The sequence below is a fragment of the Staurois parvus genome, unplaced genomic scaffold (assembly GCF_062004578.1).
Source record: "Staurois parvus isolate SC_StPar_1 unplaced genomic scaffold, SC_StPar_1.0 ptg000088l, whole genome shotgun sequence".
Classification (NCBI taxonomy): domain Eukaryota; kingdom Metazoa; phylum Chordata; class Amphibia; order Anura; family Ranidae; genus Staurois; species Staurois parvus.
Window position 1 is genome coordinate 1,862,907 of NW_028317884.1, and position 16,338 is coordinate 1,879,244.

A 16,338-nucleotide genomic window follows, 5' to 3' on the forward strand; every position below is an offset into this window, starting at 1 on the left:
GCGGGAGGCGGTCAGCTGCGGCTGCTGGGCTGTCCCCTGATGCGGCTGGTGGGCCCCCTGGACGGTCGGGAGCCGGGGCTCCCAGAAGCCGGAAGAAGACGTGCAGCGCTGGGCGGAGTGCTGCTGGACGGAGCCCAGGGCTGGCGACAGGCATGGCTGGTGCCCAGAGGCAGAGTCGGGAGCGGCACAACCCTGCGGGACCCGTGGCTCCTGGGACTGGGAGGCCATCCGGTCGTCGAGTGGTGGACGAGAGGTCGGAGGGCGAGCTGTCTGAACCCGATGCGGGGGTGACGGCTCGTCGCTCTTCATCGATGGAGCGGGAGTGCGCGGCTGATGGGACATCTCCTGGGCAGCCTGGTGAGTTATCTGTTCCTGTGTCTGTCTCTTTTTCTTCTGCGTTGCGGGATCTGCTGGGGGGCGGTCAGGCCGCCCCGGTGGGTGCGGCCTCGGCGGCGGTCGTTGGCGGCGTTCCCCTGTCTGGTTTTGGTGGGGGTCTCGGGGAGGTACTTTCCGGTTTGCGGGACTTGGTGCGGCGGCTGGAGCGGGGCGGTGTTGGGACCCCTGGGCCTGTTTCTGCGTGGCTCCCGCCGGCCGGTGGGGACGGGCTCGCGGTTCCGGGACGGGACAGCGGGGTAGTGCGGGGCCTGGGGGTCTCTTCTCCGCTTGGTTCTGGGCCTGGGGTGGTTTCCGCGGAGTCTGGGATTATGGGTTCTGCGGTTCCTTCCGCGTTTTTGGGGGAGGGTTCGGGGGTGTCCGGACCTGTCGGCATGGCGGACTCTGCGAAGGGGGAAGTGTATGTGTGTTTTGAGGGCCCCTTGGGTGCGCATTTGCAGTCGGCCGTGCGGGAACAAATTTGGAACGGGGAGTATGTGGACATATTCACGCTCTTGCCTTTGGAGCGTTTTCCGTTTGATGGGTCCCGGGTTGATGACGGTAGACGGGAGGATGCGGAGCGGCGGCGTTTTCGGCTTATTCCCCGTACTTTTGCGAATTGGTTGCAGGCTTTCGCAATCATGGCCAGTGTCATTGGGGAGAAAGCTCCGGAGCATTGCTCGGCGTTGTTCTGTTACCTGGACGCCATTAGTGAGGCTCACAGGGTTTACGGCGGGTCTGCGTGGCTTCGGTACGATGAGCAGTTTAGGCAGCGGAGGGCTGTTCGCCCGTCTTTGCGTTGGGACCACAAGGACATTGGCCTTTGGATGCGGCTCATGGCGCCGCCGCGGGCTCCTGGTCCGTTTTTTCAGGGCGGGGCCGGTGGTTCGTTTTCCCCGGGACAATCGGCCGCCAAGCGTAGGGGTTTCTGCTGGCAGTTCCAGGAGGGCACTTGTCGTTTTGGAGGGTCCTGTAGGTTTAGGCACGAGTGTTCCGGGTGCGGTGGATCCCATCCTTTCTCGCGCTGCTTCAGGCGGGGTAGAGGCCCTCCCGGAGAGCCTGCGGGTAAGAGGGACGACGCCGGTGCGGGTGGAAAGGATGGAGCCTTTCTTAAATAGATATCCTGATCGGGCTGCGGCGGTGCTGCTGACGGCTGGTTTTTTGGAGGGTTTTCGCATCCCCTGTACTTTGACTTTGGCCCCCCCCTTAGCTCGGAACTTACGGTCGGCCTTGCAGCATGCTGAGGTGGTTTCGGCTAAGTTGCGGAAGGAAGTGGGGTTGGGTCGTATGGGTGGTCCGTTTACTTGTGCGCCGTTTGCGGATCTGGTGGTTTCTCCCTTGGGGGTTGTGCCTAAGAAGGAGCCAAATGCGTTTCGGTTAATTCACCACCTGTCCTTCCCTAAGGGGGGGTCGGTGAATGACGCTATAGATCCGGAGTCGTGTTCGGTGTCTTACACGTCCTTTGATGCGGCAGTGTTCTGGGTTCGTCGATATGGGCGCGGTGCACTCATGGCGAAGTCCGACATTGAGTCGGCGTTCCGGCTGTTGCCGGTTCATCCGGACAGTTTTCGTTTTTTGGGTTGCCGTTGGCAGGGCGCGTTTTACGTTGATAGGTGTTTGCCCATGGGGTGTTCTATCTCTTGTGCGCTGTTTGAGAAGTTCAGTTCGTTCGTGGAGTGGGTGGTTCGGGATGTTTCCGGGGTGAATTCGGTCATCCATTATTTGGATGATTTTCTTTGCGTGGGTCCGCCGGCTTCCGGGGTGTGCGCGGTTTTGCTTGCTACGTTGCAGCACGTTGCTGACCGTTTCGGGATTCCTTTGGCGGCTGACAAGACGGAGGGTCCGGCTTCGGTGATGACTTTCTTGGGCATTGTTTTGGATGCTGGCGCCATGGAGTGCCGGCTGCCGGAAGAGAAGCTGTTGGCCCTTCAGGGTGAAATTCGTGCGGTTCAGGGGAAGCGTAAAATTCAGCTGCGGCCCTTGCAGTCATTGTTGGGAAAACTTAATTTTGCTTGTCGGATCCTGCCGATGGGTCGGGTGTTCTGCCGCCGGTTGGCGGCGGCGACGGCGGGTATTGCCTCCCCTTTTCATTTCATTCGGCTGACTCGGGAGCATCGGGAGGACTTGCAGTTGTGGCACACCTTTTTGGATTCTTTCAACGGCCGGGCGCTTTGGATGTCGGGCCCGGTTAGTAATTTTGACTTGGAGCTGTTCACGGACGCGGCGGCTTCTGCGGGATACGGGGCCTATTTCCGGGGTCGGTGGAGTGCGGCCTCGTGGCCGGCTTCCTGGCGGGAGGCAGGTTTTCTCAGTAACCTTGCGCTGTTGGAATTGTTTCCAGTGGTTTTGGCGGTTGAGGTTTGGGGGGAGAATTTTCGGAATCAAAAGGTGCGTTTTCACTGCGACAATTTGGGGGTGGTTCAGGTCATCAATAGGGTCTCGGCTTCTTCCCGACCGGTGGTGGCCCTGCTTCGCCACTTGGTGTTGCGTTGCTTGCAGCTGAATGTTTTTCTTCATGCGGTACATCTCCCTGGGGTTGACAACTCCTTAGCTGACGCTTTGTCTCGTTTTCAGTGGGACAAATTCCGGGAGTTGGCGCCGGCGGCGGAGCAACACGGGGTTCCTTGTCCCGACTGGCTGTGGGAGATTGCCTTGGAGTCGTTGCGGGGTGGATCCGGCGGTCGGTGAGTGAGGCGACTTGGTCTGCTTACTCTACGGTCTGGCGGGAATGGCTGGAGCTGTTGGGGCTGGTAGCTATTGATCCCTGGGGGCCGGAGGTGCGTGTGGCGGTGTTGTACTTCTTGGCGCGGAGTTTGGAGCGGGGGGTGTCGGCGTCCGCAGTGGATCGCCGTCTAGCGGCATTGGCGTTTTTCTTTAAGTTGCAAGGGTGTAGGGATTTTACTAAGGATTTTTGGGTTCGACAGGCTTTGCGGGGTTATCGGAGGGCTCATCGTTGTAGGGATTCTCGTCGTCCGGTGTCGTTCGAGTTGTTGGGGTCTTTGTTTGAGCATTTGCGGACTGTGTGTTCTTCGGATTTTGAGGTGGTTTTATTTCGGGCTGCCTTTGCGGTGGCGTTTTTTGGGGCTTTGCGCATTGGGGAGCTCGTTAGTCCGTCCAAGTCGGTTCTTGGGGGGTTGTTGGTGGAGGAGGTTGTGTGCTCCGAAGATTGGGTGGAGGTTCTGGTCCGTCGGTCTAAGACGGATCAATTGGGCAGGGGTGCGAAGGTGCGTTTTTTCGCTCTTCCGGGTTCACTGGTGTGCCCTGTTCAGGCGGTTCGGGAATTTTTGTCCCGTCGCCCTGGGGGGCGGGGGTCCTTTTTCAGGCATGTTGATGGCTCCCCTTTAACGCGTTTTCAGTTTGTGGCGGTTTTTCGCCGGTGTTTGACGGCTGCTGGTTTGGATGCGTCTTTGTATGCGTCGCACTCGTTTAGGATAGGGGCTGCTACGGAGGCGGCCAGGTGGGGGCTGTCGGAGGATGTGGTGAAGCGCATAGGTAGGTGGGATTCCCAGAGATTTCGCCTGTACGTTCGGCCGCATTGGTTGCGGGCTTAGTGGGCGGTCCTGTGGTTTGGGTTGTGGGAGGTTGTTGCGGTTCTGTCCCTGTGCTGTTTTGTTCTGGCGGTATTGTTTCTTTTCTTTCAGGTGGAGCGGTGTGCCTGGTGTGGATCCTGGGTCACTCGTATGTTTTTGGGGGGCCAGGCGGGCGGATGTTCGGCCTAATGGCAGGCAGCTGGGGTTGGATAGACGGGAGGTTTGTGTCCGCTGGTTAGGTGTGTCGGGCATGTTGTGGAGTCGTGTTGTGCCAGAGGTGCGGCGTTTTGCGCGGCTGGATAGGCCACCGGATGTGTTGGTGATTCACGCGGGTGGCAACGATTTGGGGGGTAGGTCCATGCGGGAGCTGGTTAGAGATGTCAAGCTGGATTTTCTTCTGTTGCGGCGTGAGTTTCCGGGGCTGGTGGTGGTGTGGTCTGACATGGTCGCCCGCACTTCTTGGCGCTTGGCGCGGTCGGTGGAGCGGCTCAACAAGGCCAGGATTAAGGTCAACCGGGAGGTGGGGCGCTTTTTTAGTCGTAATGGGGGATTGGTGGTTCGGCATGTGGAGTTGGAGGTGGATACTTGGCGGTACCTTCGCAGTGATGGAGTGCATTTGAATGCGGTGGGCACGGATTTGTGGTCCCTGGAGCTGCAGGACGGCATTCTACTGGCGGTTCGTTTGTGGCGTGGCACGCATGGGTAAGGGCTTACCCAGCGTGCTGTGGCGGTTGTTGGTCTTTGGAGGCGGTTCTCATCTTGGAAGGAAAACAATGGTGTGGGACCCCATCCGAGGTATGGGGGGCCCGGTGGATATTCCCAGTTAACCAAGGTTTAGCTGGAAGGTGGTGGTGCTGCACTGCGGACGGTATGGTTGTCTCCGAGCTGGTTGGTTGCGGCTGGAGGCCTAGTGTATAGGGTTGTCCGCAGGTGCATTTTGGATCGTTTGTGGGTGCCTTTGAAGACCAACAACAATTCTTTGGTTTCGTTAAGGAACGGTTGATGTATGTAAATTGTGAAGTTGTTAATAAAAGGCCATGTTGGCCATTTACTCCAAAAATGGTGTCATGTTTTTTGTAACGTTTATTTGGTTAAGGGGGGGGGGGGGGGTTTGGGGTGGTAAGGATAGGCAATGGTGGAAGTAGGAGTGGACAAGCCTATCTATGGTGCAGTAGTCAAGAAATGCCCGTAGCGAATAGGGAAGAATGGAAATAGCGCAGGGCATACATGACTAGGCCCAGAGTGGTTGGGAACGGAAAGGGTTAAAAAATTTAGCTCCAAGGGGTGGGGAATGGGATTGGGAATAATTGGATTGGCAGACGTGGAGTGTAGGAGGTGTCTGTGGCACCGTAGGGTGGGGGTTGCTGCGGAAGGGGCGTCATTGCAGCTGGATGAGTGCAAGGACCAGAGCTTCCCTCCCGCCCTCCCTGTTAGGTTGGGTATCGGGTCTTGTCCGGGGGCAGGTGCGGTTGTTGGTCTTTGGAGGCGGTTCTCATCTTGGAAGGAAAACAATGGTGTGGGACCCCATCCGAGGTATGGGGGGCCCGGTGGATATTCCCAGTTAACCAAGGTTTAGCTGGAAGGTGGTGGTGCTGCACTGCGGACGGTATGGTTGTCTCCGAGCTGGTTGGTTGCGGCTGGAGGCCTAGTGTATAGGGTTGTCCGCAGGTGCATTTTGGATCGTTTGTGGGTGCCTTTGAAGACCAACAACAATTCTTTGGTTTCGTTAAGGAACGGTTGATGTATGTAAATTGTGAAGTTGTTAATAAAAGGCCATGTTGGCCATTTACTCCAAAAATGGTGTCATGTTTTTTGTAACGTTTATTTGGTTAAGGGGGGGGGGGGGTTTGGGGTGGTAAGGATAGGCAATGGTGGAAGTAGGAGTGGACAAGCCTATCTATGGTGCAGTAGTCAAGAAGAACTAAACCTTCCTATTCTGTACAGGCAAGAAAGCTGTCATCTTAGGCTTGTTTGACCCGCAGTTGCCTTGGTGCTGCACATGTGATGTGTTATGGCACCAGCCACTTGAAGGTTTTCCAGTTTGGCTGAGAGCAACAGCCATATGTGACAGTTCTCATTCACAGCTTGCCTTAAATGTAACTTTTTTGGGGGCAACAGTCAAGCCTGTGGGTTTAGTTCTGCTTAGGTGCTGGAGTCACATAGCCGGGGCGTTTTGCTTTGTATTCTTCCGCTGATAGGATGGCGCGGCAGTGCATTGGTAGGCAGATTTTGGTCTCATTACACGGGCAAGGAGAATGTTTCATTTGGCCTCATGCACTTGGCTGTACGGGGCCATGTATGATATAATTATTGCATATGTCTGGTAAGTCCCGAAGCTGCATACAGTCTTCCACAGAAATGAATAGCTATGAGCGGCTGTATGTGGATATATGGTGGTAATGGCATACACCCATGTATAGCGTATGCATGTATTCCTTGAATGCAAAAAGTCTGCTTTCGGGAATCATTCCGTACTCTATACATTGGTTTACACAAGTACTGGCATATACCTGTGCACTGCCATTCATGTCTATGGGCAGTTGTATGCAGCACTTGGACTTCTCGAGTGCAGAAATATGACCATATTTACATCATGCTTTTCCTCGTATATGTCCGTGTGCATGAGGCCTTTGGATACGAGGACTGTGGCATATGCTGCATTGTGTGTTCACCACAACTGACATTTTCAACAACTGTGTGAAGTTCCCTTAAAGTGTGCTTTATTCTTCTTCCCGTCAGTGATGGAACATCAACGAACCTCCCCCAGCACCAACATCTTCACCCCATCTTCTTCAGGATTCAACATCTTTAGCCATCTGGATTGGTTCAGCGGGATGACATAACTCCTGTGCAGCTGGCAAGCAGGAAGGTAAGACTCTTTTATTGCAGAAGAGACACAGTCTCCTCTTGAACCTCTTTACTGCTTCCTGGTGGAATTTTAAATGGGCTTCAATGCCAGGAATCGGAGCAGCTTCTCTATTATGTGACTGCTGAGATTGGCTCTCACAACAGACTCATGATCAGGAGCCTGATCTGCCACATGATCGGGTGTGCTCCCAGGTACGTCAGTGTGCTGGGAGCACACAGAACCCCAGGCTACCATTGGCCCATGGTAAAGTTCCGCTGTAAAGCTGGATTCTAGTCAGATGGAAAATGCTATTTAATTTTGCTACAGTATGTATTAAAGCCCAACTTGGGCCTGGGGTAGGGGGGCTTTATTAGAAATAAATTACACAGCTAACATAAATGATTTACTTTCTTGTGATATTTGCCTCCTGTAGGGGATACTTTTTTGCACAACATTGTCAGAAAACATTTTCAAGAGTCAACAGGCTAGAAGGAAGAGAAAGCAGAACAACAACCCTATTAGTATGCTTAGTCTCCTTGAATGTCCAGTCACAGGCTAGGCAGGCAGGCTGCTGACCAAACCATATTACTTTAGCCCCAAAACAAACATTAAATATATTTCCGTTCACAAATTCTTAGATGTGGTGGCTGCATTGATTTCTTTAGATTTGTATAGGTCTTTTATTTGTGCCAGTTAGAGTGTAGAGACAAACCATATCTCTAAAGAACTAAAAAAAAAAAAAATAACATTTTGAAATGTTTTTCTTTGAACCAGGTAAACTTGTATATCTATCCATACATTTCTCTGGGGGAAAAAAAGCTTGACTTGTAGAGAGATCAATGACTTCAGCTAAAATGGACACATATACAAGTGACTGCTCCTCATGTCTTTTGCTGTAAACATATAGATTCATAAAAGATTTACATTAGAAATTAGTCTGAAGGTAAAGAGCTAAATAAGATTAATATAAAAAGTTTAAAATATAACTATAGCAATAAAAAAAAAGACTGAAACTGTTTTATTTTCTTTTTATTTGTCAGGATTGTTCTGCACTTCTACTACTAGAGGCAGTCATTTAGATTTTGTACTGGGCACTATGCCTTATCTATTGTACAAAGCCAACCCTCTCAGCATTTGATAAAACATGTTCCTGTAAAGCCGTAGCACTCAGGTAGCTCATTTTTTGCTCTTGACATCAACAAAAACATCTGCAGATAATATTCTGTGTATGTTAAGCCGTAGACGGATCAAATCTTGGCTGGTTCATTAGGGACCAGTAAGATATAGATTCATGTATGGGCGGGCTAGTTGTATTGAAGTCGATCCACCAATAGACTTCAGCACAACCAGCCTGTTAGATTTTTTGCATGCGTTTACAGCCGGTCGCTATAGTCGCCAGCAGTGATTATTGTGTTCTGCTAGTCAGGAAGGCTCCCCGCCGGCAGAACACAATAGTGCAGTGGAAGGGATTCACCCATCAATATTGACTGTGTTGATGGGGGTTTGGCTGCTCTATACCAGAGGAAGGAGAGTCCGCTAAGACGGCCCAGCTCGTCCATCCCATCCCATGAGGGGGACCTCTGGTTTATTTATCACATGCGTATTTAAAATACGCATCTGGTGAGTGCGTATTTTTACTATTTGTCACCAGACCACTGGTTCGTGAAGTCACTAACAACTCCTGTATTGATCACGCATCACGAACTGTCACCATTTTGTTAATTTATTTATTTTTATTATTGTATTACTTATATTACTTTTATCTGGACTAAAGTACATATTGATCTTAACATATTTTATTGGCGTTCATACCTTTTAGCGCTGCACTTTTTATACATATATTTATGAGGTTTATGTTTTGGTTGTCTTGCGTGCTTTAGCTGCTATTATTTGAAGCGCTCACTGATTGAGATATATATATATATATTTATCCAAAATGTACATATCCCACGGGGAATATGCAGGCAAAATTAATCCTCCAGCATTTTGGACATTAAAGCAGTAAAATTTTTGCGCCCAAATACTTACCCACCTCCAATGCCAATTGCAAGGTATCCCAGTTTAATAGAACAGACACTGTTTTTATGGATTGATGTACAGTTGCAAGAAAAAGTATGTGAACCCCTTGGGATTACGTGGAGTTTTACAGGAATTGGGCATAAAATGTGCTCTGAACGTCATCTAAGTCACAACAATAGAAGAACACAGTCTGCTGAACATAATGCTACACAAATATTAGATGTTGCCATGGTTTAATTGCACATGACATGTAAACATTCACAGTGCAGGGAGGAAAACGTATGTGAACCTTTGGACTTAATAACTGGTTGACCCTCCTTTGGCAGCAATTACCTCAACCAAACGTTTCCTGTAGTTGCAGATCAGACCTGCACAACGATCTGGAGTAATTTTGGACCACTCCTCTTCACAAAACTGTTTCAGTGTAGCAATATTCTTGGGATGTCTGGTGTGAATCGCTCTCTTAAGGTCATGCCATAGCATTTCAATCGGGTTGAGGTCAGGACTCTGACTAGGCCACTCCAGAAGGCGTATTCTGTGCTGTTGCAGCCATTGTTTTGCTGAATTACTTGTATGCTTTGGGTCATTGTCCTGTTGCATCACCCATCCTCTGCGGAGCTTCAGTTGGCGGACAGATGGTCGTACTTTTTCCTGCAAAATGCCTTGATAAAGTCTGGAATTCATTTTCCCATCAATGACAACAATCCGTCCAGGCCCTGAGGCAGCAAAGCAGCCCCAAACCATGATGCTCCCCCCGCCATGTTTTACAGTGGGGATGAGGTTTTGATGTTGGTGTGCTGTGCCTTTTTTTCTCCACACATATTGTTGTGTGTTCTTCCCAAACAACTCAATCTTGGTTTCATCTGTCCACAGTATATTTTGCCGATAGTGCTGTGGAACATCCAAGTGCTCTTTTGCAAACTTCAAACGTGCTGCAATATTCTTTTTGGACAGCAATGGCTTCCTCTGTGGTGTCCTTCCATGTACTCCATTCTTGTTTAATGTTTTCCTTATTATAGATGTGTCAACAAAAATGTTAGCATGTGCCAGAGATTTCTGTAGGTCTTTAGCTGACACTCTGGGATTCTTTTTTACCTCATGCAGCATTCTGCGCTGTGCTCCTGTAGCCATTTTTACAGGACGACCACGCCTAGGGAGGGTAGCAACAGTGCTAAACTTTCTCCATTTGTAGACAGTCTGTCTTACCGTGGACACATGAACATCAAGGCTTTTGGAGATACTTTTGTAACCCTTTCCAGCTTCATGCAAGTCAACAATTCTTGATCGTAGGTCTTCTGAGAGCTCTTTTCTGCGAGGCATGGTTCACATCAGACAGTGCTTCTTGAAACCAGTAAACCCAAAACAGGTGTGTGTTTTTTAAGGGCAAGACAGCTGTCAGCAACACATCCAATATCATCACACTGATTGGAGTCAAGGTTGGCTCACTCCTGGCTCCAATTAGTTCTGGGAGAAGTCATTAAGCTAGGGCCTCACATACTTTTTCCTCCCTGCACTGTGAATGTTTACATGTCATGTGCAATTAAACCATGGCAACATCTAATGTTTGTGTAGTATTATGTTCAGCAGACTGTGTTCTTCTATTGTTGTGACTTAGATGACGTTCAGAGCACATTTTATGCCCAATTCCTGCAAAACTCCACGTAATCCCAAGGGGTTCACATACTTTTTCTTGCAACTGTACATGTACATAGCAAGAAATGTTCTACAGCACATTGCAGGATTTATAGAGACTTGGTCACTGGGGGGACAAGAGGAAAATCACTGCAGGTGCCCAGAGGTACATATACCTGCAGCAGTCTCAGTCTGTTCTGAAATGCACAGCTTTGGCTTTTTCCGATATTGCTGAATCTTGCCGATTCAATTCCCACGACGTGAACATACCTTCTGGCCAGTGAAGCTTTCCAACATAGTAAGATTTGGGAGGCTGCTGCAGGAATGTAAACCTTTAGGTACCTACCCATCATGCCAACAGCAATGTGGTCCTCTTTTCAAAGTGACATGGTCTCTTTAAAAAACCGGCCAAATAACATAATGCAGTGATGTGGGGAAAGGAGCAAATGTAATAAAACACCCACACTAATCAAAATAAATTTATTATAGTACCAAAAAGGTATTTAAGATAGTTTGACAATTGTAAAAAAAAGCAAACAAAAAAAACAAACAAACTGTAAATAACTTAGACTACTTGGTGAAGCACCCTCCTGAAAATTACAGGCTGGACTCTGCAAATGGGCAGAGTGACACAACTGTCCTTCTGACTGAAAAGGAAGCTGGGGACAGCACCCGAGCATGGAGAGGGTAAGTACAACATGGCACTATTTATTTGTTTCCCGAGGGGAAACTAGTGGTAAAAAAAACAAAATACATGGAGTTCTACTTCAAGTCCCTGCATGCGCATTACACAAGCAGCAGAAAATACAACACCTTCCTTACCATTGCACCGGTTGCCAGTTTGGAAGAAAAGGACGAAATCCTGTTATACATTCAAATGCCAGCGTGCCAAAACTCCAGTAATGCACAGTGACTGTGTATTTCTGCTGTTCCAGTAATTCCGGGGCCTGAAACATAAGTCATCACAAAACATTGCGGATGGCGCTGAACAACTATGGGCAAAATAGTGCAGACTGAGGTTAAATGGAGGAATAAAATGGTGAACAACCACTTGAGTTCCTGGGCCTTTTCTTCCTAAATCCCCTTGAGTCCCAGAGCATTTTTTTTGTTTCAGTGATATCTTGGTTCCACACATCTTTTAGCGTCTGTAGTCTACACCAACATAATATACAAAGTTTGTTTGGGACAAATGGGGCTTTGATTCGGTAGAAAACTAGAATACATATATTAATATTTAAATAAAACATATATTTACTACAAAAATAATGAACAAAGTCTGCTGTTTAAAATGATAAACAAAAGTATGACTTATGTAATGTGGAGGAACGGTAAAGCTCACAGCAAACGTATGCATTTTACTTTAGGGAAAGAGGGGGAAAAAAGTTTGCGTAAATTGTTTGCATAGCATTAAGATAGGGATGAAAAGGCCACATATTAGCTCAATGGTGACTTGTTCACAGGTTTGGGATCACTAAAAATTTGAATGACGATGCGTTCACTTCCATGAGCAATTGATGCTTATATTGCAGACAGGTAGTGCAATTTTTTTTTTATTTTGCCCTAACATACACAAAGTGGAAATAGCCTTCCTATACTGTACAGCCAAGGAAGCCGCAATCTAGGTGGCTGTTTGATCTGCAATTGTCATGGTGCTGCAAATGTGATCAGCTATGAGGCCAGCCATTTGAGAGCTTGAAAATTCATTTGACAGCCAACATAAGCACACTAGCACCTGTACCAGTTATCATTTATGGAATGCTTTGAATGTAACTCTTTTGGAAAACAGTTACATTGATGGGTTTAGGTCCACTTTAAATATGGTAACACAACCAGCCAGCGAGAAAAGTAGGTGCAGAGTCAAAAGGCATCTAATCAATGCAAATGAAAGTTGTGACTCCTTCATCAAGACAATTGAAAGACATCTAGACTTGCACCAGCATGTAGTCAGAAAGCTGCCTGTAACAGGCCTGGCAGTAATTTAAACAGGAATAAAATACATTACATGTTAATAAACGTATCTTGGGGCAAGCTCCCACTACCTCTTTGCAATAATCTGCATGCTACTACAACCCACAGCAGTGCACATTAAATGCATTGGTGCCTCACCGTGTTATTCATTCTGAATGGCACCCCAATGCACCTGACTATCCTGCATCACAATGCTATTTCACGTTTTTCAAATAAGAACCAATTACGTTTTCTTTTAACCAGAATTATGAATTCTAATGAGATAAAAAGTTTCCCAGTTTGATACTGACAACTAAGCTATGAAAACGTTTTCTCGCGGTGTCTTGGTCTGGCTGGAATAAATGTATAAATAACCAGTCCAGGGTGCGTTTCCTTTCCCACAGAAGTTGTGACAAACATTAGCAGACATATTTGGTTAAGTAGTGCAAGGAGTGCTAGTGATGAAAACAACATTCAATAACCAACAGCAACCAAGATACAGTTTACTACCGGTATGATGACTGCTGTTTGATTGTTATGGGTAATATCCCTTTTTTCTTAGGAAGATCCAGCCACCCTGCACAAGGAGAGAGCAGTTTGTACTACAGGAAGCTGCTGCGCAGGGGTATAGTGTCATACTGGATTACTGCACAGATATGGAAGAAATACACAAAGCACATCAAGAGTCAAGGAAGAATACACACAAATCTTGTATTTAGACATTGTTTGCTTATACCGGATTTCAGTTTTAGAACCGCCAGTATTTATGGATTCTGTTCAGAATGTGAAAATATGATTTGTTAAATAAGGCACATATGCTTCCTATTGCTCAGATACATCTTGGCATGGATTTGTGAACTTGGTTACTTACCAGATACTGCAGATACCAGATAGGTGCCCACAAAGGAGGTACATAGACTGCCCTGGTCCAGTTCTATGGCATATCCCAGGTCTATAATCTTATGAATTAGCTAGAAATAATAAAAAAAAATAATACACATTGCAGCTGACAATAAAAAAAACCAAAACATTATTTTGATTCTTTGAAATTTTTATCCCACCCTTTTTCATGATAATATTTTATATGGAAATGTAATACTAATAGGAGGTATATTTAAAGTGACTCTGTAACCACAGTGCCTTCAGCTACAGAGGACTGTATAAAACCCTTTCTGTCCTCTGCAGCTGAAGGCACTGTGGGTAATTCATCCTTAATGTTCAAAGCAAGAGTGCTAAAGTCATTCTATCAGCAATACAGCCTATCCTCCTAGAGTGGTCCTATTTTCACCTCAGAGATTAAAAGGTTACTGAGCCACTGCAGTAGGAAAACTGATTTACTGAGTCACTGCTGGGAAGAAGGAAAAGGGTAGGCTGAGCTGTTTAGAGAACAACGTAGAGGCGTTTAATGCTTCTAATTTAAAAGTAAAGTTTATCATAATATAATACCAGTACTGGTATGTTAGTATTCTAGTAGTAGTTCACATAGGCAACTGGTATTGGTGTTGCTGTCACAGCAACTGGTATTGATGTTGCTGTCATAGCTTATTAAAACACCCCATGAATTTACCAAGTGTTAGTTTATGTTTGTGACACCCTCAGCAAGCACTTGACAGGATTTTTTGATTTTTGTCAGCAACAAGCTATGTCAGCCATTTCCCCATAATCATAAAAAAACAACAAAAGACACTTCTCCAGCGCAATGTACCCAATGACTTTCATACGTGAGAAAGTGCGGCTTGTGGCATCCAAATCACAGTAATCCAAAGCAATGGAAATGAAAATGTGAATGACAACTAACATATTCACTTACATGTGCAACATTAATATAAAGCAGTTTCAATTCTTTCCAATCGCTTACCAAACACCTGTTTTTAAAATCCATGTGAAAGTATCCTATAAGGTGGAATCCCCTTTCCTGATTAGCCAGCACTATGCCACATGTCATGTTAACCTACCCTGCTCTCCCCTTGCTGCAGCACAATGTTCTCAGGCTTCAAATCTCTGTGGATTATTCTATTCTCATGGAGATACCGGAGAGCTGAAGCTATAAAAAGAAAAAAAAAATTAAAACGTGTTCCTAAATATGTAATAATGCAACAGCCATTAGAGAGAACAGGCTGAAAGACATAAAAGAAAAAAAAAAAAGAAAAAGAGTTCATGCCTGTGGACATGGTATTGCCATTATGTCCTACATCGAGACTAGCCAAGGTTTAACTCTTCTCTTTTTCATTGATGTGAGAAGCATATTTGTGCTTTTCTATTTTGTGACTCATATACACGGTTTGCTATGTGCTAATGGGAATTGTCCCCCATATGTAGTTTAGGCATGTACTTTGCCAAGTGCACACAAAACAGTACAAGAGCCTCATGGAAAACACAGTGAGAAATATGTTTATATAATTATAAAGCACGTTTGTTGAGTTGTCACAAGAGTGAGAATAGAGGGAAAGTCTTTCAGTTCTGGTGACAACTGTCTGGATTTTCCGCATGTTGGAGAACTTCCTGTGATGTCTTCAGGAATTGAAGTGAAAGGAAATCTCCCCAATGGGACACAGTCCTTTTACCCACACTAACCATGTGTAATGAAATGTTTTGGCCCCTTCAATTATTTTTAGGCTATCACAAAGTCCACAAAAATATAAATTCACATATATGCTAGAAGGATATTAGAACTAGGTCACAGACCGGGTACACTAAGTGGTAGCAGAGGACTGCAACTTGTTCTAGACTTTATTCATATAGGTGTAAAGTCCTGTACCCCTGCGCCCAGTGCTGTGCATCTGTCACCGCAAGGATGTAAACACTGGCATGTGTGGGAAGATCTGTACAACCGCTGCGTCTCCAGGCTGTCACTAATTTTGACAGGCAAGATCAGCAATGGGCAAACTACGGCCCGCGGGCCGTATACGGCCCGGCGGACCTTTTAATCCGGCCCGCGGAGCTAGGCTCCCGCTAGGCTCCTCTCACAGTCCGCCCTGAAGACCGGTGTAGCATGAAAATCTGTCTCATATGAGGAACTGTCCCCCTCGACGTATCTGCGCATGTGCCGGAGATCGCCGATCGGCTGCTAATGCCTGAAACTGGCACATGCGCAGATACGTCGAGGGGGACAGATCCTCATAGGAGACAGATTTTCTTGCTACACCAGAACGGCGCGGGAACACGGCGAGAGGGACGCGCGGAGCAAAGGTAAGTGAATTGACACAGGGGGGACTTGGGGACTTAATATGGGGGATGAATTACTATAGGGGGGATCAATTACTATAGGGGGGATGAATTACTATAGGGGGGATGAATTACTATACGGGGGATGAATTACTATACGGGGGATGAATTACTATGCGGGAATATTACTATACTTACTATGGATGACACATACACATCATTCATCTACTCTTGGTCCGGCCGCCCGGGTCCAATATATGAACCCATTGCGGCCCTCAAGTAAAAAAGTTTGCCCACCCCTGGGCTAGATGCTGTCATTTCCCAGGTGCATAAGCATGACTCTCTGAACAGACTTACAGGTCTATGCATCTGTGTGAATGAGGTCTTAATCTATGCAAGACTTGCAGTTCCAGTTTACTTAGGTCAGCTCAATGAAAGTAAATGTCAAGTAGTCATTGTGGCTTGCTGATGTCTGTATGTGGCTTTTTCCTTACTAAATAAGCAAGTAGCTGAGTATATTTAGAATAATACTCACAGATATCAGTAAGAAGAATAAGGATCGATCCTTCCTTCAGTCCACAACAATTGTCATATTGATTCAAGTGCTACATAGAAGTAAAATCAATCAATGAAACAGTACAGGAAAATTCCAAATCAGTTGCAAGTTTTTTTCCCACTGCCTAGATACTGAGAGATATATCAAACCCTGCTATATCACGTTTTATGTGGGCAGGCTACATCCTGGAGTATGTTCAGCAAAAATAATTTAAATTATATAGCCACCTACTATTGTGCTCTGAAGCCTAAAGACTGATAGACTGAGCT

The 16,338-nt window shown here is 47.0% G+C and overlaps 2 long non-coding RNA genes across 3 annotated transcripts; one reads left to right on the forward strand and one right to left on the reverse strand.

The window, feature by feature from the left end:
* The first annotated feature begins 5,813 nt into the window (after window positions 1-5,813).
* On the forward strand, window positions 5,814-13,180 carry LOC149468372 (uncharacterized). 2 transcript variants are annotated; one of them, XR_016311735.1, is made up of 3 exons: window positions 5,814-5,846; window positions 6,642-6,771; window positions 12,911-13,180. It is a non-coding gene; the product is annotated as an uncharacterized LOC149468372 (long non-coding RNA). The 2 variants fall into 2 exon arrangements; XR_016311734.1 differs by lacking the exon at window positions 5,814-5,846 and having other exon boundaries at window positions 5,853-6,771.
* Window positions 13,181-13,240: 60 nt separating this feature from the next.
* LOC149468373 (uncharacterized) lies at window positions 13,241-16,120 on the reverse strand. Its single transcript, XR_016311736.1, has 3 exons — window positions 16,049-16,120; window positions 14,304-14,392; window positions 13,241-13,319 (listed from the first exon to the last, which is right to left on the reverse strand). It is a non-coding gene; the product is annotated as an uncharacterized LOC149468373 (long non-coding RNA).
* Window positions 16,121-16,338: the final 218 nt, after the last annotated feature.